The following is a 26,294-nucleotide window of genomic DNA, read 5'->3' as shown; positions in this document are numbered from 1 at the left end:
AGCTTAACTTTCCAGCAGCAAAAAAGATTTTAATTTAGATGAAAATACCATAGTCCATTGCTTTAATGCTGGGTTATGTAGTGGAAATAAAACGCTGACAAAAAAATCCCCTTTCCAACAGGAGCTGGAGGCACAGCTCACAGAAGAGAGGATTTTTTGTGACAGTGAGATGGTAGCAGGTAGGCAACACGAGCTCAGTGTACACTGATGAAGCAAACCTGTCAGTGTGGGTAATCAACCATGTACACTATGGCCAGCCGCAAGAGATACACATACTCTGAGAGGAACTTAGTGCGCGCACAGTAAAGCTTTGTCATCTCTGACTCAGAATCCACTAATTCAGCATCGATATTTAGCATAATCATGAATTACCAACCAGGCGAAGTGGGCACTGCTGAGGGGGTCCAAGGCTTCTCCGCTCTATTTCTGTCGACATAATTTGATCAGCCGCAGATTTCCCCCTCTAAATCTTAATACTAACAGTGACGGCTCCTTCATCTTGGTCATTCGTTGTTTTGTCAAATTTCCTGTTTTCTTTTCAAAGTAAATCCTTGAGTGCAACAGTTGTTATTCAAAAGGTGTTTGTGTTGCTTTTGAAATGAATCAATTTCTGATGCAATACAAAAGTGATACATAATAATAAAATATTGTATCAGTTTTAATTCTCTGCTGTGTCTGTAACCCCACAGAGAAAAATGCATCCATTCCTTTTGGTTATGAGCAAATGTCTCTAGGGAAGTGAGAGCATAATAAGGCATGTGAGAGATATTCATGTATATGCGGCCATGGCTCCATATGTTGAGGAGGGATATCATCAAACCTTTTCTCCAGGGTTTGGGAGGTGCTGTGTGGGCTCCCCAGCCTCTTCCCTCCAGACATGGCTGTGGAGGGACTGCAGTAATAGTGGTTGACATTGGGTAATTGTGCCCTACAGGCGCATCATGTTTTTTTTTTCTTTTTTTTTTTTTTACTTTGGTGCTGAGGAATCACACCAACAGCCCACAGGCGTTTAAAGTGACTGCAGCTGAGATAGCGACTGCGGGGAGACAGACCGAGACAAGAAAGGAGGAGATGTGAGATTCAGAGGAGAAGCTTTCAGTTCAGCCTCCTAGTGGCAACTGGAGGGAGGGACGTGGGCTTTCTGTGGTTGTTTGGCCTCAACAGTGAAAATGTGGAATCACAGTAATCCCAGTCAAGTCATTTACAAAAAGACTACAAAAGTATCTACTTTAACTGCACATATTTTTTTGAGGTTTGATTAAAACCTCCTTGCGTAATTGCTCAAATTGTTTTCAGTGATTACATGCATTTGAAGAAAAATACCTGGGTGTTTTTCTCCTCTCCGACATCTTCTGAGTGGGGCTGTTGTGCCTTTGTTGAAACAGTTTGTAAGCCCGTTTTCACTTCGATTGTGTCGTATTTTGTTTGTTTTATCTCAAACCTCTGCACAAACTAGCGTCGCTTTCAATGTGCTGAGTAAAAACAGTGAAACAGTGTCAATTTGGCAAAATTATCAGATGTTTTGGATCAATGTGATGAAGCGATGTTGAGGTTAGGCCTAAACCTCACCAAGACATTGTGATGCCCAAACCTAAACAAGCAGCAAGTGACACCAGAAGGGAAAGAAAACAATGAAGCTGAAAAAGAATTGCTTCATTATTTTGGTCTCCAACTCAGAAGTCACATGACACACCTTTACTTTCTGTCCTGCCACCTCACAAAGACCTCGTTTATCATCACTTGACCTGAAGTTAAATTACATTAAATTCAGTTTTATTGATATAGCACCAAATTACAACAAATGTGATCTCAAGGCATTTAAATAATACAGTCCAATTCAAGCCAATTAGAATTCAATTCATTGTAATACAATCAAATCCAATTTATTAAATTACAGATTTGTGCAATTTCAAAAGTATCTATCAAAGATTTGGCAAATTATGGCATCATTACATCCATTTAATAATCATTTCTTGGTAAATTTCAAGAACGCAAACTAACAGACTTCATGTTAATATTTTACTTGTTTGCTTAATGGAAAAGGATGAAAAATGTGGTTCATATAATCATTTTCTTTATGATTCCTTCCTTATGATAGATAGATAGATAGATAGATAGATAGATAGATAGATACTTTATTCATCCCAATTTGGGAAATTATTGTGTTGCAACAGCATACAGAAAAACCAGCAAATAGAATAGAATAAAAATACAGAGTAAACATCAGCTATAAACAAATCTGATGACAGCAAATCTACTGATGTTGGCGGTCCAAACAAACAAAATGCTAAATTGAAGTGAATGATTGGTAAAAGCACAACTAAAATACATCAGCTCAAAGGAACAGAGGTTTATTCAATGTTTTTATACCAGTTTGTCACAGTGATGTGCTCATTTTTGTGCACATCCAACAAAGTACCAATTTTGGAATGAAAAGGAACACACTCTCAAATGCACATCAAATACATCTAAGTCATTTATTGTTTTCTGCGTAAGCGACCGGTTTGGAATCTTAAGTCCACAGGTGCAAGCCATAAATTTGCCCCCATTGATTTGTAATATATATGGATTTTCTTGGCTGCCCTAAAGCCTTAGACTAAAATTAGCTTTGTTTGGTAGCTGATGCACTAGTAAATCTGCCTGTGACATTTTGATAGTGGGTGACGCACTGCTGGGAGAGCAAATATCATTAGAATGGAACAGGATTAAAATCTCAGTCTATTATCAACAGAACCAGCGTACGACACAGAGAGCCATCGCTGGTGGGAAGTTCTGACAGAGGACTGGGATGGAGTTTTAGGAAAAGACAAAAGGGGGAATGGTGACCAAGGGGAGACGGGATGAGTCCGTCTGTCAGGACATCACGAGTAAACAGAGTGGGAAATATTTCAGCCGTCATGGCCGAGTGTAGGAAGCTGGTCTCCTCTGCATGGCAATGAGAGGAAAGGAGGGGAGCTTGTTTCAATAGAGCCCTTCAACCGTGGGAATTCTACACACACACACACACACGCTTAAGTCGTCTTTGGGGTCGGACTTCGCCATACCCCAACTTCGGGACGCCTATTTCTGAATGGTTTACAAACACAATGGCATGTGGAATATGTTACTCTTAATTTTCACATAATAAATATCACCTCGGATTCCTTTTACACTCAATTTTTTCTATGCAGAAATGTTGCCTTCAAAATGAGGACTAGGTTTTTTAAAGTCACTTTTGATTAAAGTCACCTTTGGGGGAGAAGAGTCTGTATCAATATTAAAGTCTATTATAAGGATAAAATTGCATGGTGTGAATACAATATTTGTATTGTCTGTCTGAAGTGACTAAAAAAAGAAACATTTATGTTCAGCTTACCAAAGGAAGAATTACCAGGGAAGAATTTTCTCTGTGTAAACAACAGGCAGCATCACAGACTGCAACCCCTGCTCGAAGCACGGCTGACACCACCTATACACCTTTATATACATGTTAGATGACATTAAATTATATTAAATTTAATGCAGAAACTCCATCAGAATCTCACTCAGTGGATCTTCAATCACTTTGTGATAAAACTCTGTCCAACAACCTGTATTTCTCCTGTGAGGCCCAACAGACTTTCATCCTGACGTTGTGCAAACTGAAAATAGAATTTGATGTTGAAAATATTTTGTACAATATTAATTCACCTTGCAACCTCACTCCCAACAATGCCTAACATTGTAAAGAAATTACATCTGCATAAATTAAAAATGATTTTTTATTAATAAACCAGTTTTAAATCCTTGTAAATTTTAAATTCAAGCTTTGTTACTTTATTTTTTATGTTACGACTGGACACTGGGAGGCAAGTGCAATAAGATGAGTGATAGTTAAACTAGTATGTCTCACACCTTTGTTTTTAAAAAACATTTATTTACTTCACCACATGTTTATAAGCAAAGTGACCCATATAAGCATTTCTGTTATTTCTTTTTGTCTGTATTTTTAATGTATTCATTTATCTGTATTAATTTCTATTATATTTTCCCTTCAGATTTATTATCCAACACATTATGGTTGTCCAGGCAATTAGTTTAAATTTGACTATTTTTTTTTTAATTTTTGGACATTTTTCTTTTATTTCTAGATGATTGTCATTTTAATTTCCCCCTTTAATTCTATTTTTCCTGTCTTTCCCCTCAATTTTTTATTTATTTCAATGTCTTATGATGTCAATAAATAAATACATTGAAACAATAGACAAAGAAATAAAGACTAAAACAATTAAACAGCTTACTTAGAGTATGAAGCAAGTGGTAAAGTCAATAAATGGGCTTTTTAAAAACAAAGATGCATAATTATAGTCAGAAACAAGAGTAGCAATGTAAAATGATGGTATATATTATCATTAAATGGTGCATTTTCAGCACACTGACTTATTTACTAGACAGTTATATATATCTGCTTTTATTTTTAATTCTGCCACTTTCCCTCCTTCATAGCTGTGTCCTCCACTGCAGAAAGGATTTGGGTAACATAAAAAAAAGAGGTTCACAGAACAGTCCAGCAACACTTATCAGAAAACAGTTACATGAAACCAAGTTGTAAAAGCAATCACAGGTACATTTAGCCCTTAGCACAAGCCTTTCTCTTTAAAGCTGCGATTCGATTTCTGACATCATTTTTTTACCCCAGTCCAGTTTCGATCTCTCAGTGCATAGTGTTCCGCGTTGATACACTGAATGCAGTCAGTCTTTGGCGGTACCGTGCATGTGTGGATGAAGCTCATCATGTGTCCTTCAACGGCACATACCTCAGTGTCGTCCCACTTACGTTTTGGATTGTTTCTGTTGCCTGCCAACAACAAAAAATGCTTGTCAATATCTCATAACTAAGTCTAAGACAGAGTTTACAAGCTAAACTCAAATAATCTCAATTGACCACCGGAATGTTTTGCATTTCAAATCAATTTTAGATCATTTAGGTAGCACCTACTACAGCATACTGTCATGGCCATGGGCTTTCCCCCATGTTTTTATTTTTATGTTTTATCATGTTTTAGGTTGTCATGTCTTGGTTTTTGAGTTCATGTTTAGTTAGGTTTTGCCATTGTTTTTCCCTCACTCAGTTCATTAGTTTCACTCATGTGCAGCTGGGTATTCATTGTCCCCAATGGATGCAGTTTTGTGAAATCCTTTTTCTGATTTTTACCCCTCATTCCACGACGCCACGTATAAAAATAAGTGTTTTTTAATGTCATGCCAAGTCTTTTGTTTTCTTTAGTCTTAAGGCCTATTCGGACGGGACTAGTTTAATGGGGGGACCTGGGGTAAAGCAATAATAACCGGGAAATCTAGTCCCGTCCGAACGCGCCATGTCAGTAAAGATAGCGGAGTATGTCGGTAAACTTTGCCGAGAATTCTACCTCCTGTGAAACGGTCCGGAGTATCTACCATAGGTAATACTAATCCCGTGCGAATGCGACCTTCGGTAATAAGTACGGAATATGTTGTCACATCCTTTTAAAGAGAGAAACAATTAGGTGTGTCTGTTTGCAAACATGGAGGTTCTGGATGAAGCGCTGCTTGCAAGCACGCATGGTTGGCGCCATGTCTGTTTACAGATGGGGTTTGCGGAAGTGAAATGAAGACGTGCAGCATCCAGGATGTGACGGTTGTGCGTAACCAACAACTCCTCCCATGTTAGATGAATAGTACAGGGATTTCTTGTCCCGTCCGAATTGGTCATTTCTTCTCCCTGGCGTCGTCCGGTTAACCAACATTACCATACGTCCCCCCATTGAACTAGTCCCGTCCGAGTAGGGCTTTAGATAGATCTCTATGTTCAATATCTCCAGCTACCTGCTCGTTCTTCTCTTGACCAGCTGTCTGGCACAGATATGTTGTTTCGCTTTGCAAACTCGTAGGCAAGCTCTCTGCATTTGAGGGTAGTAAGTCCATGAAATTGGTCTGCTAGATTCTTGATGTGTTTGGAAAGTTCAGACTCCATGCCATCTGAGATAATCCTTCTGGTCTTTTTCAAAGGTACATTTTCTTTTTTGTCAATGTACCTCTTCAGTGTCATTCTGTCTATATTGGCATCTTTTGCTGCGGCTCTAATAGACTTCCCTTCTCTCACTTCACTGGTGGCTCTTTCAAGAACATCGGTGGTGGTTCCCCTGCTTGTTTTGCGCTTATATACTCGAAGCATGATGCCCACTCTATAATCATACAAATGCAGAATATTGATTTAATAATTAAGGCATATAGGTTACCGCCAAAATGTACTCATTAAGTGTATGGCTCAACTTAACTCCACCGGCTCAACTTACCCCAGAGCTACCATTTTGAATTTATTTGTCCCCACAGCTAAAATGGTGCACTTTTATGCTAGGTTCATGTCCTCATGTTGTAGCTCATAGATACCACAATTGATGTATACAACAAATTTAAAATGATCTATTTTGGTCTAAACACAATTCTCATGAAACTCATGATAGACTAAATTCACTTTCAAGGGTGAAAAATGTTTTTTTTTTTAGAAATAAATGTCTAACCACTTTATCCATGTGGTTCTTACCTTCACAGAGTCCATGAAATGATGCCTTCCTCCTAAATATTTGGTCACATGATAAAAATTTTTAACCGTTTTCTAGCAACGAGGGGTGGCTCAACTTACCCCAGTCTCCCCTACCAGACAAACACATGGACTGCTACTGACAGCACTATAGAATGAAATGGTGTCTCCACAACCATATTTTTAATTTTCTCTCTCAACAAAGCACCTCCACTGTCCATTTTTAAAACTCTTCTTAAAACCCAGTTTTATTCCCTGGCTTTTAACCCAGCATGAGACTCTCTTTCTGTTATTGTTTTATTGTTACGATTTATTATTGTTTTTACATTGTTCTTATGCCTTATACCTCGTGTTGTTATTCATGTACAGCACTTTGTTTCAGCCACGGCTGTTTTTAAAGGGCTCTATAAATAAAGTTGAGTTGAGAACAAATGAAACAACAAATACAGCTTAAATGTGGGTAAATGATGAGCTGGTTGAACAGCTCAGGAATGGAATGAGTTGTTTCACTGCAGTTAGGAAAGCTGATATAAAAACAAAATTCGGGAGCCTGCCAGCTTAAAAGGAACATTGCTTATCATCACAGCACATAGCTCACATATAAAATATATTCTGTAGCGCGTGCACGGCTCGCTCAGTTGTGCACGCGCTGCACATATTAAATGCATATTCTGTGCAGCGCATGCACAGCTCGTTCAGATGTGATGCACCACCGCTGCACGTTCCGCTCACTCTGCTAGCTTACCGTCATTCTACGGAGCCCCTAAAAGGACATGGAGGGATTTTTTTTTTTTTGCGGGATCTCGCAAAAGTTTTTTTCCCACGTCAGTGAACCGGAAGTAAAACAGACACAGCGATGGAGGAGCCTACCCATCATCCGTGGGAGAAGTTTATTGATTTCTATTTTAGTATTGGCCTAACATATAAAGACATCAAATCCGTTCTTGCACGTAGACATGGCTTTGACATAAGTGAGAGACATCTGAAATCGCTGTGTCTGTTTTACTTCCGGTTCACTGACGTGGGAAATAAACTTCATCCTTATCCTGCACATGGCACCAAAACTCCTACCATCCTTACAATGTCTAGGATAACTGGTTGTAGCCAATTTTCTTCCAAGTTATAAAGCAAGGGTCAAGCTAGCAAGCCATCAATAATTTGCATTTAGAGTTATTTTCATTGATTTATTTAGTTAAATTCTGCACCGAAGAATCTGTAGTTTTCGGTCACTTTGCACTTGTTACATGTTAGATGAGCTCATACTGTTGAAACATTTTTTTTTAACAAACCATAAACTTTTCATACCTTTAAAAGGTGCTCCTCACGCTGCTGCTCCTCCATGGAAATGAATCACGTTCCCGCAGGATGACTCAACCCCCGCCTCTTTTCTCGCGCCAAGCGTGTGTGGGAGGGGCGAGGGAGGGCAAGAAAACTTTGGCAGGAGAAGTGACGTGTCTCATTCTTATAGAGCTTTAATATAATTTATACCTTCTGTGTATTGTTACTGACAATATTATCAGAAAGAAGGGTCACTCCAATACTGGAGTATGAATAAAGTAAATGATGAAATAACAATGGTAGAATAGGAAAATAGATGAACATTTAGGATACACTAGAGGACTAAAATAACTGTTTAAAATGAAACACACATCATCAAGTGACCAGTGCATGTGAAGAAATACATAGCAGAAAGTTGCATTTAATTAGGTGGTAGGAAGTGGGATGACAAGAGCTTAAACCCTCCTTACAGTAAAAGCCACATTAATCAATTTACACGTTTATGGAGCTCTTCATCATAAACCACTCGCACATACGATTTAACATATTGGAGGCAATATGGGGTCCATGACTCTTACATGTCGACAGCAGAAGCCATAAATTCACCACTGACCTCCCAATTGGTACACCACTCATCCAACTAACAGACAACAAGGCCCTCAATGAGAATGATGTTTTATAATACAGCTGTCTCTCTTTAGCAGTCGGTCATAATAAATGCCCTTTAAGATGTTATTATGGACAAAGTCACCAGCCTCAGATCCTTCCTGTCCTACTCAGAGCAACTACCATACAACAATGTGCATTTAGATGAGCTGTTTGCACAACAGAAGTCTGCCAGAAGCTGTTAACTTAGGCGTGACTGCTTTAACTTGTAGAGGAAGTAGAGCAGAGAAGTCTCTGCTTGATCTTCTTCACCAGCTTCACTGTTAATCCACCATGTGAGATCTGTATCTGGGTCTTATTATGTCTTGATATTCTAAATCCACAATTATTTATTTTATCTGAGTCGTGCTGAGGTCCAGATTTCTTAGATGACATACCTCCTTACTGGAGATGTTTGTGTTGCTATCTGTCATGAGTACTGAGTACTTGAGTGGGAGTCTCATCAGATGTTGGATGGACAGATGGAGAAAGTAGTCATTTGTGAAAAGAGTATACGAAAACAGGTTGAGGGCATTGATGACCATATATTATTTATGCATTTTCTTTTGATATGTATAAATGGACTACAACAACAATAATATAATAATAACTGTGTGACAATGACAACTACAGCTAATTTATGTCTAATTTACAAAAAGGAAAACATGAGCAAAATGTATAATTTCTATCAAATTATGTGGGACATGTTATTGTTACGCCAACATTGATATTTATCAATGCAAAAATATGTTTTATTATATTATTGATGTTGTTAATTGGACAATTCTCCTCACCTTTATTAAAGTAACCTACTCTTTTGATGATCAAGTTTTGAAAATGAAATATTCAAGATATTCCAGTACTTATAGTCAGGGCTCTCAAGTTTTCAAGTTTGCTTGGAGTGAGATTCGGGCGGGGCAGGGGCCGGGCCGTGTGCGCGGGGGGGGTTTCTTTCGTTTTTTTGGGGGCGGGGGGGGGGCTGGTCCCTTGCAGTATTCCATCGCCATAAACTAGCTAAAGAACAATTGTTTTATTTATACCAAAATCACAAATCTTCACTTTTACACTAAATTCTGCTATATTTTAAAATAAATTGTTTTAGGTATGCAAAGTCTTAACAAACAAAATTTTTTTTATGAGTGTTGTTGTAAGTGTTTGTGGCAGATTTTGATGCTTGATGACTGATATTGGGGGCTCCCATTTAAAGCACTGTGGCTCAATGTCAGCCATTTTCACAGTCATGATGGATGACAGAGTTCCATTCAGAAATAAAGTGTTCCTGGTCTTGGTTTTATTGAGCCCCACCATGGAAAAAACCCTCTCTGCATCAGCATTTCAGTGCGGCAGAACTAATACCAGTTTGGTAATTGTAGATAGCCTTATTGGGAATCTGCTCATACCAGTCACCTTTGAAAAGAATTAACCACGGAAGCCTAATTACACTCCTACATATTTTTCATTTTTCATTAAGTTGCTCATGTCAAAGGGTGTGTGCTGAATATTTAGGCCTACTACTCCAACGAACACTTTAATCGGCAGGTATTGGTCTTTTACAAGGAGTAGGAAAACTATAGTAACTAATAAAAGATTAAAATAAATGAAGATATGACCTGCTGAAGATCCTGACGGTTCTCTTCCACCTCCAGCTCGTCTGCAACTTCTGCACGCATTCAGAGCATAAAGGTTATGTCCGCTGTGCATTCATGGGACGCGTGCTTGCAGCTGAAAGCTATTTCAGACCTCACCCGGCAACAAGAAATTCTGTTTTCTGATTGGCTGAGAAATTCTATTTTGTGATTTTCCGATGGGTTGCTAAATCAAGACAGCTGGACCAGAGCTATAGTTCTGAGCTGTACGAGCGCACAGTAACCTGCCATTGACTCGTTTATAGTATCGGCCATTAGAATTTCTGTGCGACGAAGTTGATCATTTCTCAGCGTGAAAAATGGCATGTGTGGCGTGTGAGCGTGTGAACTTGTTGAAATGCGTGTGGAGCCCTGTTATAGTACTGTTTGTAAAGTTCGAGCAAGTGAAGCTCCTTATGCATCACTCAACTAAAGTAGCAGGATTTGACGTATTTTACTGGTATGGGCATTTATATTAAGTACTTACATTATTGGTAGTAAAAAGTTATTGTTAGTAGCTTGAAAAGTGTGTGAAGTTGTGTGGGTGTCTGCTTGGATAACAATGCTAATGCTTTTGCAGCTATCATATGCTAATGTAGCACTAGCTCTACTTTATATACTAATCTAGATGATGTGGTACAAGCTAAAGTAGGAATCAAAGCTAATATAGTACTAACTTTATGATATACAGTATATTTATATGTGTTGAATCTATTTCTAATTATACACATACTAATATAGTGCTAAATAATGGAGGTAATGCTGATCAAACTATTGAATGCTAATGTAACACAAGCTACATTAAATATATCATGATGCATGCTACGGTAATGTAGAGTTATACACAGATTGGGTGGGGAGGTTGGTATGAAAGGCATACACATACACAAAGAATCTGAAAAAAGTCTTAAGAGCAAAACCCATTTTGGGGCATGCTGAATGCAATTAGACTGAAATCTAAATGATGGTTTTCGTCAAAGGAAAATGCGTCCCCAGTCTACTGTTTTTTGAGTTGACAAAAGTTCTCAATTTCGACACACAGAAACACACACGCACACACAGAAGCTTGATTTTCCATCTTTGTGGTGATTCCCTGTTCACATAATGATAAATATGAAAAATAATACCTCTAAAATGATATGGATGTTTTAAATTAGCATCAGTTTAGCTGTCCTTTTAGAACAACTGCTACTACAGAGCATCTAATTCTACAGAAAGTGTAACATTCTGTACAAAATCCAGCAGGTTTTTACCTCATGAGCTTCTAAGGAATAATGGCGTTGCCACTGCTGCTTCTGTGAAAGAGTTGGACACTCTTTTATTCAGAGAATTATATGTGTATATATATATATAAAAACTATATTTATGTTTCTTTAACCAAGTATTTTATTCCTCAGTCTAAACAAGTAGCTTTTGTATAAACCTAGCCACACATAGATTTTGGTGATGAAACCTGACCAAGTAATATCCTAAACCCAATGAAACAATGACGGAAAGCTAAAGTAAAAACAATGCAAAAACATTAGTAACACATTTAAGAACAACTTCGAAACCAGACCCAACCAGACCCAACCAGAGCCGACATTTGTTGGGTGGAAGCTTTCATTGACTCTGTTCTACCAGGATTCTGTATATAACCTGAAATGAATTAGGGATTTGTGTGTAGCTATGACAAATGATGTCAATGCTGTTATTTTTAAGACATATACTTAAAAATAATAATAATGGAATAATATATTCCATTCTATGATGCATCAACACATTTAGAAAAAAACACATTTAAAATATTCGAACGAGCAGTAAAGCCAGTAACACATTTTGAACAATAAGAATGTGTTGCTCTGTAATACTACAAGCTTTTGAAGCTGAAGTTAAAGAACTTCTTGTCCCTGTGATGTTGTGCTAACAGCACAGCTCAACTGTCAGGTGTTGCCATGTTAAGTGAAGCCTACACTGAACAAAATCTGACATTATATGTGATAATGCACCAGGCACGTGTTACAGCGCTCTTTACTATGTCCACTTTGTTACCAAAGACCTTTTTTTTTCTGAACTTCAGCTTCATCAGTGACGAGAAAGTACATTTTCCACGAACAATAGATTTTGTGCTATCCATGCAAAGCTTCCAGATTCCTTCAAGTCAAGTAAGACGTAGATTTTATTTGTCGCTGTGGTTTGTTTCAGCAACAGGTCGAGCACCACATCACTGATAATCAATGGAGCTCTCTTCTAAGGTTCCACTGCACTGGCTCACTCTTTGTTGTTCTGTGCTTTGTCTTACAGTAATCGCCTGCTTTTAGAGTCCTTATCACTCTGCTTGAACAGAATAGGTTTGTGTTATTCTTCTTTGAACACACACACACACACACACACACACACAGATGTGTCACTGAGTAGATGTGTGGCACAACACACTCATGCTTTGCTGCTTCCTTTGTGCTGTGTTTCTGCCAGTGTGGTTATGACATCAGAACAGGTAAGACTAAAAATCTGTTACTTTAAATTCATTAAACTTTACTTCTCTTCAGATAAACCATGATAATGGGAATGTTTCAAATATAAACAAAAGAAAAGACAAAAGAAAATGCTCATTTTAATGCCCAGGAGCTTGCAATGGGATCATTTGGAGAATTGCTTGTGTGATACACTTTCCTTTAAAAACTGTGTCAGATGACATGTATATCATATGTCTGTATTAAAACAAATATAAAACCATCGCAGTCAATATTTAAATTGGCATTAGGCTAGTGTTCATAGTGTGGAAGGGAAATAAACAGTATTTTATGTGTGTGTGTACATGAGTGGATGAAGAGTGGTCACAAAAGCTGAGTCCCAGCCTGTTTCACCAGTTGATTGTGTCTGTGAGGCCTCCTCCAACATGTTACTGCCATTCATCCTCAACCCAAAATAGATGGAAATGTTTGTCTGAGGAGGAATTTAGCCAGAACATCTGCTCACTCAACACAGCTTTGCTCTCACATGCTCTCTCATGTTGCCATGAGCAGTCTGCTGCATAACAGTGAGGATGCATTGAAACTCCCTCTCTCACACACACACACTCCCCTGATTCAACGGTTAGTTTTTCTCACACTCTAACCATCTTAGCGACATTGAATAACATTGCTGTTCATGATATTTATCAAATCAAATCAAATCAAATTTATTTGTATGGCACATTTCATGTACAAAACAATTCAAAGTGCTTCACATAAAATAAAAGCATTGCAGCAGGGAGTGCAAGAAGCATTAAAATACATAAAAGAATATAAAGAGAAACAAATAAAATCATTTAAATGAATTGAAAAACAAGCAACAGTCAAGATAAGTTAAAAGATATCGTGCAGACTTCATGCATAGACACATGAGAACAGAAATGTTTTTAACCTGGATTTAAAAATGTCTCCATTTGGTGAAAGTTTAATCTCCACTGGCAGTTTGTATTTAGATAAAAACATTTGCCTAACGATGATACCAGGTGATGGATCAAAAAAAATATACGTCGAAAAAAGTTGATATAAGAGCAGGTCAGGAGGGAAACAATCATCAGTAATATGAACAATACAGCACATCTTCACAATACTGAAACCAGCCAAAGTTCAACATTATTGATAGTTAATGGAGTGAAATAGCTGAGTAATACATAAACAGACATACATTTTAAAACTCTGAGATTAAAGCAAACAGCAGCAGCAATGCAGCGCTGAGTGGCGTCTGTGCAAGTCATTCTCACTGTGTGTGTGTCATCCTCTGAGATCATTTTTACAAACGGCTATTATACTGAGTCATTACTGCCCTTAATGTGTATGTGTGTGTCTGTATAATTGTGCATATGTTTAAACTGGAAAGTGATTAGTAACATGCATTTGGCACAAACAGGCTCCTCATGTAATTTTACTCACTAACACTGTTGATGACAGAGTCATTTGGCTGATAGATTTTCATGCTGCTCAAATGCTGAGGGGGAATATGTTCTCCAGTGATGGATAAGCAACCATTACAGACACACGGCTCATATGACAACATACTATACTGTTGTAAAATGGAATGAAATCTTAAGATTCAAGAACACGTGTTTCATCTTGAGTTGAGAATCTTTTTTGTTAACATCCAAGTAATGCACTCTACACACTTTAGAAAAGAACTACTTTCAGCATGTTAAAGGATTGAGAACGATATTGGAGCTACTCTATACCGTTTAATGGCTTTATTGATCTATTTTTCATTCAGGAATTTAGATTTTGGGTCATAAAAAGGCCCATTCGCCCCAAAGTAGCCGTACTGCCTCGCTCTGTATCTGACAGCTTTCTAGCTAAATGTTTTGACCTCATCATCTTTGCCAGATACCAGAATTAGCATATCGAGTGTTGCTTGGACAAATTACAGAGGAATAATGAGATGAAGAAGAAGACTGAAATTAATTTTATGACAAGCAAACATGGATGTTGGAGGGGCTCCACACCAGCTTAGAGTACCGGATCTGTGCCTTGTGGATAGACGGGCCACGCTGACAGTCTTTTCTGTTGTGAGGGAACTACGTGTGCATCCATTTACGGAGTTACACACTGCCGTTTAATTCTATGAGGAAAGACACCCTGCACTGTGGAGGTCAGAGGGCTGCACACTTACACTGAGAGCTGAAGTTCCAGTCCTAATCATGGATTGACTCTGTGATAAAAGGGATCACTTGCCTCATTCTGGCTTCCCGTTCAGGTGAGAGCAGACTTTAAGGTGTTGCTCCTTCCATGTGAAATAAAAAGCATCGCACCATCGTATCTCTCTGGCCTGGTAAAGTGGTGTATGCCTGGACGTACACCTGGCCATAAAAAGAGTTTTCTTTTGAAGCAAAGCTAAACACCCACCTGTTTACCATTACATATGAGTTTTGAGTTGTGTTGCTTAGTTTTATTATGTTACTGTTTTCACCTGTTTTATCTTGTTTGAATTGCTTTTAGCGATCTTTTACATTTTTTTCTTTACTGATTTGTTTTAATGTTCGTGTTTGATGGTCAGCACTTTATAAATAAGATTCTTCTTCTTATTATTATTGTTGTTGTTGGTCGCCTGCCAGCTGTACAAACTTTAACTGTCCATCCTTTCTCTATTTCCGCTTTCTAAAATTCTAAAACTCGGTGTTGTGAAGCCGTCTTTTTTTACTACTTACTATTCCTAGCTTTGGTTTGGGAATATGACCCACTTATTCGACCTTCCTACACGGCTCTGATAGGCTTGTTGTTAGTTTGTGAGGAGGTCTTACTTGATCGTAGTTTCACAACAAAAGATCAAAAACTGTTAAACGACAACAATTTGAAGGATTTCAAATTGTGTTTGCTTCTAAAAGTCACAAGTGTATGCTTTGCTATGGATGGATGGATGGATGCTTTGCTTGATGTGAAATTGCAACAAAATGAATGTTTTCCACCTATTATCATGTCTGAGTTCTATTTGACCCAACATTTTCAACGAGCTCTTTCATGTTTTTATCTCTCTATAAACGACAACTGGTTTCTTTTTGAAAGAAAGAATTATGGTTGGAGTTTGTCATCACATCACCCAAATGACTCCCTCTAAAAAACATTATGCAGACATACAACATCTGTCAGTTTTACAGCCTTACTGTGAGCTCAGTTAGTAGTGGAGGTGGTGTGGGGTGTGGGGGGGGTGGAGTTCCGTTGCCAGCTTGGGTTTTTGCATTCAGAAATGACACGTGTGGCAGACTCACTCTGAATCTGACTGAGAGCCCAGGAACACAATGCGTGTCTGTTAGAGGTCATCATGCTCATTCCGTTGCTCACTTTGATAATAATGTATAGCTCAAAGCCTGTGCTATGATTTGAAATGCTCAATAACAGAAAATCCCACTTCTGTGGTTGTCATAAAAATGATAAACAGCTTTTTTTTTTTTTTTTTAAATGGAGTCAACTCCAAGATTCTGTTAATGGAACAGCATCTACACTGGTTTTATTTACGTCTGTCTCCCCAGTCAGAGCTTTATACCACACAATTTGGTTTAATTCTACATGAAAGCCCCCTGTTTTTGCCTCAGCAGTAGGTCATCAGTGCATTGGTTAATGCAGATGTACTAGTAATTGGAACATCATTCATAGAGATTTATAATCAAAACTGATGGTGAAACATGATGAGCGCTGTCACTGAGAGAGTGCTGCACTATGCTTAATAGAATGGACCGTGTTGCTTGATGATTGAAAAACAAATCAGTGCAGAGCTTTATTGTAAAAATATCCCTTCAAATTTCTCAGATATCATTTGACCATCACTTAGGCCTGCACATTTTTATTGTTAAAGGAAGAAAAAATAGGAAAAGGGTTCCTTATGTTTTGTAGACTTGTAGAAAATGTATCTTACAGCTGGACTGAATGAAGCTGAAACAACATTTGAAAGCAGTCACTTGTATTTGATGTTCCCTTTCAGTTTGGATTCCCTTGTCTTTGTGTAAACACGGAGCTTTCCTGATTAACAGATTTTCATCTGAATGCAATCGAGCTTGATTTGATTTTCTATCCAGAACGATTGCCTTCCATATTAATGTGATTACGTCGGAGAACAAAGCGGACATTATACAAAGACTTATGGCAATAGTGGAAAAAAGGACCATCTCATTGCCATCAGCAACATCCTTACTGAGAGATAAGGGTATTAGGAGGTAACACACACACACACACACACACACAGGCACATGCTTGATGAGCGTAATCTTGCATTGCCTTTTCTCCTGGCTGTGGGAGTCACGAGTGTTACATCCAACAAAGACAAGCCCGTCGTTTTCAGTCTATTAATGTGTTTGTAAAAGCATTTGTGCTGTTTGCTCTGTATGCTGTAAGAGGCTAATCTGGGTTTACGTATGTCGTAAATTCTCATGGCAGTGAAATCCATTCACGCTTGTATTGAACTCTGGATCTAACAACGCAGCCACAGCTTGATTGTTCTCTGGGTTTCGGGTTCTTCTTTCTTTTCACAATCAGATGCAGAGCACCACTCAGCTGATACTCAGCAATACACAGTCTATACAATAAACCTAATAATAGACATGTTGAGTTCCACTCTTGAGCTTTAGCGGCTCGGTGCCGTACACAATGCGGATGCCCGTTTGCTGTCTGCACTCGCCACTGTGTGCTGTGACTGATGCAGACTGACAGCATCACAGTTTTTCTGCTCCACTGGCAGCTCAGGGAGGATAACAGCGTCGTCAGTTGGACGGACCGACTGTCCAGCACTGTTGTCTGAACCAAGAGATCAGAAATTCTGCACAACAAAGCAGTTAGAAGTTCTTGTCATACTAACTTTAAGCAGCATCTTCTCCAATCAAAGTTCCACCTCTGGCAACACTCTGAAAACGTTGGGTGGCGTTTAAGAAACAGATCCTCTGCAGGTCCCATACCTTTTAATTCACACTTCATTCTTTATATTTCAGAGGTTTAAAATAAACTTCCTGTAATCTTTATTTTGCTACAGTATTTATTGGGGGTGGGCGAAAAAAAATCGATTTATGTACATATCGCGATTTTTTTTTTTTTTTTAATGGGATAATTTTAAAATCGATTTTTCTCCCCTGAATCGATTATATTACGTCATATCCGTGTCCTGAAAAACTTCATCAATTCATTACATTAAGCTAGCCCACATTTGTGCTGTGTGGACATTTCAATTCATTTTGTAACTGTAAACTTTAAAAGAAACTCTTTTTGTCTCAGTTGAAATAAATGTCAGCTGCTGGACTGACTGACACAGACTGATGTGCATCGTTTATGGGAACGACATTCATTCTAGAAGTGTATGATTCAACTTGTTTGTTTTTTAATGAGGAAGAAAATTGCAATTACTGATTTATATCGGATCGCAATACTTGTAGAAATCGCAATTATCAAGAATCGTGATACAAATCGAATTGGCACCTTCGAATCGTGACCAGAGCATATCGTCCCACTCCTAGTATTTAATACAATTAGTGTAATTGAAATAGTTTAAAGTCCAAGTATTTAGAATTCAGTTTTTTCTCAAAGTCTGTAAAAGCTCTGAAACAGCTTTGAACTCATCATTAGATGGTTGGAAATCATTTGAATGAAATCTCAGATTAATTATTGTCTCTTTTATGCTATCTCACGTGATGTTTTCCATTTTTCGGATGGGGTTGCTGTGGAATACATTCCTCCCATGTAATTCTATGTATGCATATATATTGTGACTGAGGAGAGTGACTGAAAAGGTCACAAACTTATCTCTGACATGCAGGAGAACGCTTACATCTATCTTTGTTTCTTTTCTTTATTGAAGTTATCTTTCTTCAATTAACTGTACCGCTTCTCACTGAGTTCTGTGGAAAGTGCAATGAAGTGTGACTCTGGGTGATAGTGAGCAAGTTTGTATATGGCTGAGTGTGGGAGAGACGTCTTCCCTCTGCTTATTAGAAAGGCTTTGACATTTTCCACAGTAAACACATTCATCATCGGAGACAGATGATTATCTGTTTAATTTGGGAGCGTTGCAGGTTTTGTTGTCGTAGTCATCGGAGTGCAGCTGTACAGAAACTGCAGCATTTCCGCTGGATTTACCTTCAGCTTACTTCTGTAGCAAACTTCCTATCAGGACGACTCAAGAGATTTTGGACACTTTGAAAAGTGGGTTTTACCAAGTGGAGAAAAGACTTTTAAGGGTTTGATATTCGTACATATTTTTCACTGATAAGGGTTGCATTTCATTTTCGTTGCTTACTTATACAATCTTTACTTGTGTAAAATGTATTTCTCACTTTTGATTTACGTTCACTTTGATTTGATTATTTCAAACAACTTGACTCTGTTTAAAAGATTTCTCTGTGAAATGGACCACCTAGACCCCCCACCAACACCACCCACTAGATATTTTGACAGTGACATTTTGACACGCTTCATACATGCTAAAATAGTGTTATACTTGACAATATTCAAATGAAATCTGTAGCGATAATGTAATAACATCCAATAATGTAATATCTGCCAATAACGTAATATTATTGACCATTTTAAATGTAATAACGTTTTTGAGCCAATAAGGTAATAACATTTTCCAATAATATAATAAGTTATTACGTTATTGGCTGGTTGTTACGTTATTGGCACGGCATTAAAAAATCCTTTGAAATGTAATAACTGCAGCCAATAATGTAATAAAACATAAATAAGTCTGCCTTTCTTGGAAATAAAATCTTTTTTTGTGTTTTTTGTGCAGATTGCTCGTCAAAAATAGATATAGTGGATGGCATAGTCAAATTTGAGAATTATTTGTTGTACAAAATCTATATTTAGAATTTTGTTAATTTTCTTAGCGTGTGCTTGGTGTTAAATGAAAATGAAACAACTGGAGCTGATAAGGTAAAAATATCGATTTAATGTATGTATGATATGTATCATGTTTTGTTTGGGTTTTTTTGTTAGTTTTTTCACACACACACGGACACACACACATGGGATGGCTTTGAGGGGCAATTATGAGTTGAGGGTTTTATTTTCTGTGCAGAGACCATTTAGAAATATCACATGCACAAAGGGAAATTCTTCTGCTGCACTCGCATTTGACCACCAGATGGCATGGTACATGGCATGTAGCTAATAGCTAAAGGAGTAGCTAATTCACGTCCGACTGGACTGATTAGACGTACCTTAATTGTCTGCAAACGTGTGGAAAGGTAAATAATTAACTGATTTGCTACGGTTAACACCCTTAATTTTGTGGAATCTTTGTTGATAAATTCTTTTATATAATTATAATATAATATAATTGAGAAACATTAAAGTTAACAGAGGAATAGCTAGTCTCATAATATGTACATGTATAGATTTATATCTCAGTAGATATTGTTGCAGTTGCATTCTTTTGTTGTTACGTATTGTTGCAAGGAAAAATCTGCTTTAATAAGACAGCTGAATGAGCTGAGATTTATATCTATTATTTATATATATATGATAAGGAATTAAATGGTGTTAGCTAAACCTGATAAAAAAATGAAAAGTAGGTCCCTAATGACCTAGGGACCTACTATAAAAGCTTAGTGAACAATGTGTACTAATCTACTGAGTTCATCAGCATGCTTTACTACGAAATATCAACTTTAACAGTACATTGGTCCTGTGCGTTGTATACAAACTCTTTGCAGGTCATTGTTTAGAGGTGAAAAAGGGAATCACTGTGTCTTTCATACCATTGCAGATACATTATGCCCTCAGTGAGGATGGTCAGTCAATTACATTTAATGGAAAATCGGTACCCAGAAAGTCAACTATCTCTGCAGTTCTAAATAAGGCTCTTGAGAAAACAAAAGGCTCTGGTGTAAGAAAGTTAAACGTATACCTTTGGGAACAGTACTTGGGAATCAGCCGAGCAAGTGTGAAAGACACCTTGGATAGATCAAGATGTTACCAGCTCCATAAGGCAACATTCCGGAACAAACCCTCACCAAAATCTATCACGGCCAAAGCAGTTCAAGATCGACACCAGGTAGACCTTGTTGACAGGGCTAAATGGAGGGTCAAGTATGGCCGAGTCAGATATAGGTACATCCTGACTGTAATAGATGTGTTTAGTAGATATGTATGGCTATGACCACTGAAAGGTAAACACAGTGTGGAGATTAGACACCTTGAAGACATTTACAATGAGCATGGTCCACCAAAAATAATACAGCAAGACCAAGGGAAGGAGTTCAAAGGTGCTGTAAGAAAACTTATGGGCTCCTTACAAGTAAAAATCATTCAGAGCTCTCCATATCATCCCCAGAGCCAGGTTAAAGTGGAGAGAAGCCACCATGTCCTAAGGAAAAACATTATCTATGACTTATTATCCAATATCAAGGAGGAGGAGTGAACTGGGTTAAGCATTTACCAATTTATGCAAAGATAATGAATGAAGACCCAAAGGAAGTTCTGAGTTGGATGTCCCCTTTTCGGATTTATCATGGAAGACAAATTCATGCATCGTCCAATCGTTTAACTTCCTCCAGAGAAGATCTTGAAGAACACTACTCACCAGGCAAGAAAACACAGCCCACCCAAAAGCAGAGGCATTTGTTTGAGGATGAACGAAACAGGATCAGGAAATGTCACAAAAAAGCAACACAACGCTGCATACATCGCTGCATACCCTAAGTTGTAGAAATACAAGGTTGAATTTCAAATACCAAATAGCCCCACTCAAACACAAAAGTGGTTCTCATGTGACCAGTTTGACAAGGATGTCAAAGGATGTGGCTTTTGCTAAAGTGCCCTCTTGGAAGCCAAAACGCGTGCTAAAGTGCCCTCTTGGGAGCCAAAACATGTGCTAAACTGCCCTCTTGGGAGCCAAAACATGTGCTAAACTTTCCTCTTGAGAGCCAAAACGTGTGCTAAACTGCCGTCTTGGGAGCCAAAACATATGCTAAACTGCCCTCGTGGGAGCCAAATCGAGTATTAAAATGTCCTATTTTACTGTAGTTCCACTTACCACATTTTTACACAAAGACTTGAGACTAGTTGTCGTTGTTCATCATAGTTTGTTCCTTTTGAGTTGTCAAATAAATAGTTTAAATGTGTGTTGTTCCCTGTGTGATTTTTATCACAGAGCCCTCTTGGGTGAAGAAAATACATTAAACTCCAGAAGACTATTAGGACCAAGAAATACTATGACACATTACTGTTGCAATGACTTTTATGTTGGGCCCTTTGTTTATCTATAGGCGCATTCCCACTGTAGGAACCCTTTGGAGTTCCTATAACCTTTTCAGGAAAAGGGCCGTTTTTTCATTCGGACATACAGGAACTAGGGACCACGGCCCTCAGTTCCTATAACCATTTCAGCTCCTTCTCCTCAGCTGGGTTTGTTCTGGGTTCTACAGGAACACATCTGACAGAGGTGTTTGGTGGTTGGTAGCTCCGCCCCTTGTCAGATTTCTGTTTCTTCGTGTTCCTAATCTGCTCAACGCAAACAGTAGAATAACGGCTGAAATGTTTCCTTATACGACACGGACACAACCGGTGTGTATTTAATAAGTTAAACCTCCACATGGTCTCCTTTGTCTGTGGCGCTCTGCTCTCCTTTCTTCCTTCATGAAATGAAAAAGTATTGTCTCCTGACTCTCTCTGTGAGCTCTTCCAGCCTCCATGTTAGACGCCCGATGTGATCGTCAATGATTAATATCACCATCATGCAGTCCATGAACACGGTGGCCTCCCCTCTCTCCATATTAGCTTCTTGGTGGTGTTTTTTTCTTCTCTCCTTACTTTTACCGGGTTTTGTTTTGTTTTGTTGTTGAATGTGGCGCTAAAGCAGTGTTTCTCAATTCCGGTCCTCGGGACTCACTGCCCTGCATGTTTTCGATGTTTCCCTCCTCCAGCACACCTGATTCAAATGAATGGCTACTGACCAGGCCACTCAAGAGCTTGATGACGAGTTGATCATTTGAATCAGGTGTGCTGGAGGATGGAAACATCAAAAACATGCAGGGCAGTGGGTCCCGAGGACCGGAATTTTGAAACACTGCGCTAAAGTAACACGTCACTGTCGCAGGCGGCTGCGTCGCTTCCCTATCAAAGTCCTGACCCATTTTGCGATGTTCTTCACAGTCCAACGATGAAATCCACACAGTTCTCATGGAGGCTGACAGCAAACGAGCCTGAACAGTCTGTCCAGTTAGTCTGTTTTAAGGCTATATAATGTGCCATTTGTATAAAGTTCCCTCTGAGGATGCCCTATATTGTGCCCTTTTTTTTTCTTTACGCCCCTGCCCTTCAAAAAGTCTGAAGACATTGTGGCTGACATATTTTCTAAAGCATTAAATCAGAGCCAGGAAAGGATATATGGTTTCTTTTAAGACTACTTGCATTACATATTGTTAAAGGGCTATTTTTGACCAATGGTTCCAAGAACTTCCCAGACAGAGGTTAGAGACATAATGTGGTTTGGTTACATGGAAATATTCTCCAGCCAGTAACTAAAAAGCTGAAAAATGCTGGATACATTCACAATGAAATTGCCATTGTTTTTGTTTTTGTTTTTTTTTATAGGGGAAGTGTGAAGTAGGGAATTGGGGAGCTTTACTGAGTGGAAACGCTGCATCTGTCTAATCAGAGACACAACTTCAGAGCAGAGCAGCTTCAGCTTGTCACTGAAAAGAGAAAACTCACAAGGTCTTCAGTACATTTAAGAACACATTATATTGAGAAACAACTCAATAACCAAGAATAAGACACTCCTGCTTGAACTCACTAAACTGTTTGACTTTTTAAAATGGAATTGTTTCATTTCTCCAGTGCTTGATTTTCTTTAATAAATGACCATAAAATGGTGAAGAATCTCCACAACTACACAGACTTTCCGTGGAAGCGTTTACATTTCATTTCATTTTGTTCCTTGTCTTTCGTTTTCTTTCTTTTCCCCCATCTTGAAAAACTGTAGAATTCGACGGATGAATGTATTGTGGGACTTCTGTCACGCTAAGATTAGTATGGTCTGCGTCTGTTGTAGATGATTTGATTATGTTGATCATTGTCATCTGATGACTTCTTGAAACATATAACAAAAATATCAGCCTAACCGTTACATCCCTGCATTCTTTCTCATTCGCATCAACTGAATAGCCTCCATGGTCAATACCCACCACTAATAATGGCTGTAGAGTATATCCCTGCTATATTACTGTGCATGACAAAAGAAATGATGGCGCACAAAAGTAAATCTATACAAAGTGTGCTTCATTGAAGAAGGACTCTATCTGCACCTCCAACGCTGTCGTGTTGCCTTGTACCCTACACAGCACAGCATCGCTGCAGGCCCCCGAGTTCCGCTGCAAATCAGTCAGTAATACCCGTGCTGCCGATGTGACTCTATCATTTTCCCATCAGTGCTCTCCTTGTTGCTTCCTCTGTCTCAGTCTCCCTTTACATCTCTGTCTGGGGGACTGTTGCTTCTTTGTGATTGAACCATTGTTATGACTCGCTCAGAGAGCCAGCTTGTTGTGCATGTTTACATGGATTCAGGCTCCCAGATTGCTGGCTAAAGCTACACCTTTGTGCGTTTAAGTGGCTTGCTGTTCAAGCCGCAGAATTCAATGCTTCCAAAATACAGAATACGAAAAAAATACGAAGGAACTTGTTATTCGTAATTTGGAGAGGTTGCTCTTCATATATGAACCACTCCTACACATACATACTTCTTCTTATTCCATTTTGCATTTTTTTATTACCTTTCTTTTTTTAGGCAATTGATGAGCATCAACTCTAATTTTTCTATACTGTAGGGCTGATGACTAAGACCCAATTCCATTTCCTTCCCTTGGCCCAATCACTTATCATTCCTCTGATTTGCAGAAATATAGTAACCCTTTTCTTCTTGGGATCAAGGAATAGTAGTCATCGAGCCATCCAAATATATTCCGACAACCCAGCTGAAGGGCAAGATGACCACTCACGCGTGATCCTAAAAAAAGTGCCACCTTACCTTTGAAAAATAGAGAAGTAGGACCAACTGGTGGGACGAAAGGGAAAAATTGTGATTGAAAAAAAAAATAATAAAGCTAAACATATCAGAGCCAAGACTGTTTATCAGTCAAAGATGACAGCAGGGCTTTTCATGATTAATGATAGATTTTAATGATTTAATCTGATTATTTTTTACTTAAACTGTTACATTTATTGAACAGCTTAAAAACACTTTATTAAAGCTTATAAGTTAATTGTTGGCCACTTGGGGAAAATATGACTTGCTGAATTCAACATCCCTTTAAGAGGTAAATAAGGTGCAGAAAAATAATCAGGAATTTGACCCCTTGAATACAAGTCAAGACATTTGCTATATCCCTTCCCACTTTCCTGTTATTTATCTGTCCAAATAAAATCACACACACAAAAAAAAGTTAACATTATGGCTCCGAACGCTACACTCCAGTCTCTGTCTGCTTTCTGGTGATGAGCAGGCAGGGTACAGCTTTTTAGAAGGTTTTTTCATTCAGTGGGGCCACATGGCACTGAAAGAATCGGATTATTGGCTAAATTACAATGAGACTGAGTTATTAAGTGCATGTAGACATCTTAATCTGACAAGAAATTGGATCGGATCGAGTTACTCGCGATCAGATTCAGACCCCGAGATAACTCGGTTGAAAGTCACACTAAACCTGCTTGTAGACGCTGAAGCACGTGGTGAATTAAACTTTGCGTTCTGCTCATGCTCCAGATGTTTTCCCGGGGTCGTGACCCGGAAGTCAAAGGAGACGATATTCCTGTTGTTGTCGCCGTCAGAAACAAACAAACAACGCGATAGAGAATGCTCCGTTGGGCATCGAGTTTGTGCAACAAGCAGCTCATCACAGACCAAATGTAGAGGGACGTAGCTTCATCTTGCTCTGCGTTCTCCATCTTTCTCCAATGCCTGAGTTTGTTGTTGTTGTTGGTGGTGAAGAGGTCAACAGGAAGTGGCTCTATTAGCAACAGCTGGAATGGGTACAGCGCCACCTATCATACCGGGGTATGACACGCTTTGTGCCTCTGATCCCATTCATTCACCGCCATATATCCAAGGAGAATTACCCTGGCTCAAATAAGGAGCATAACCCAACTATAGCTGTAATTGAATTACTCTCATCATGTAACCCCACTGAGTGAAACAATCTACTGGCCACATAAGGTGATGGAGAGTCTTCTACCAAGTACGACCCCATGGGTCGATTGTTCATGCAGGGAAAAATCGCCCACAATTACATTTAAGAATATGCTTACTTTAAGGTTCTGAGGGCAAGTGCATATGAACATCAAAAATGGCATCTATGAAGGTCATGGTTGCATTGTAAAACAAAAGTATTTAAGCCTCAACCATGGCTCAATTCAATTCAATTCAAAAATACTTTATTTATCCCAGAGGGAAATTAAATGTTGATGTAGCTCAATTAAATCAAGGAGTTATTATAGATGCTGATGGCTGTGGGCAGGAATGATTTCCTGTAGCGGTCCGTTTTGCATCCAAACTGAAGAAGCCTTTGACTGAAGAGACTCTGTTTTCTGATAACAGTCTCATGGAGAGGATGTTCAGGGTTGTCCATAATTCTCTTGATTTTATGCAAAATCCTTCTTTGCATTATTGTCTCCAGAGGTTCCACAGTCGTCCCCAGAACAGAACCAGCCTTCTTTATCAGGTTGTTGAGTCTTTTTAGGTCCCTGGTTCTGATGCTGCTGCCCCAACAGATGACGCAA

The 26,294-nt window shown here is 38.7% G+C and overlaps 1 protein-coding gene across 8 annotated transcripts in view; it reads left to right on the top strand.

Annotated features, from left to right (window-relative positions):
* adgrb1a (adhesion G protein-coupled receptor B1a) overlaps nucleotides 1-26,294 on the top strand; it is a 219,380-nt gene that overhangs the window by 12,316 nt on the left and 180,770 nt on the right. Inside the window, exon 2 of one of the 8 annotated variants that reach the window (XM_075464665.1) lies at nucleotides 12,370-12,416. The exons of the other annotated variants lie outside the window; for them this stretch is intronic. The gene's annotated coding sequence lies outside the window, so the exon portion shown is untranslated. The remainder of the gene's footprint in view (nucleotides 1-12,369; nucleotides 12,417-26,294) is intronic. 8 annotated transcript variants of the gene reach the window in all.

Source organism: Odontesthes bonariensis, chromosome 5 (genome assembly GCF_027942865.1).
Source record: "Odontesthes bonariensis isolate fOdoBon6 chromosome 5, fOdoBon6.hap1, whole genome shotgun sequence".
Taxonomy (NCBI): Eukaryota; Metazoa; Chordata; class Actinopteri; order Atheriniformes; family Atherinopsidae; genus Odontesthes; species Odontesthes bonariensis.
The sequence above is the reverse complement of the archived record's forward strand: the minus strand, read 5'-3'. Positions and strand labels throughout refer to the sequence as shown.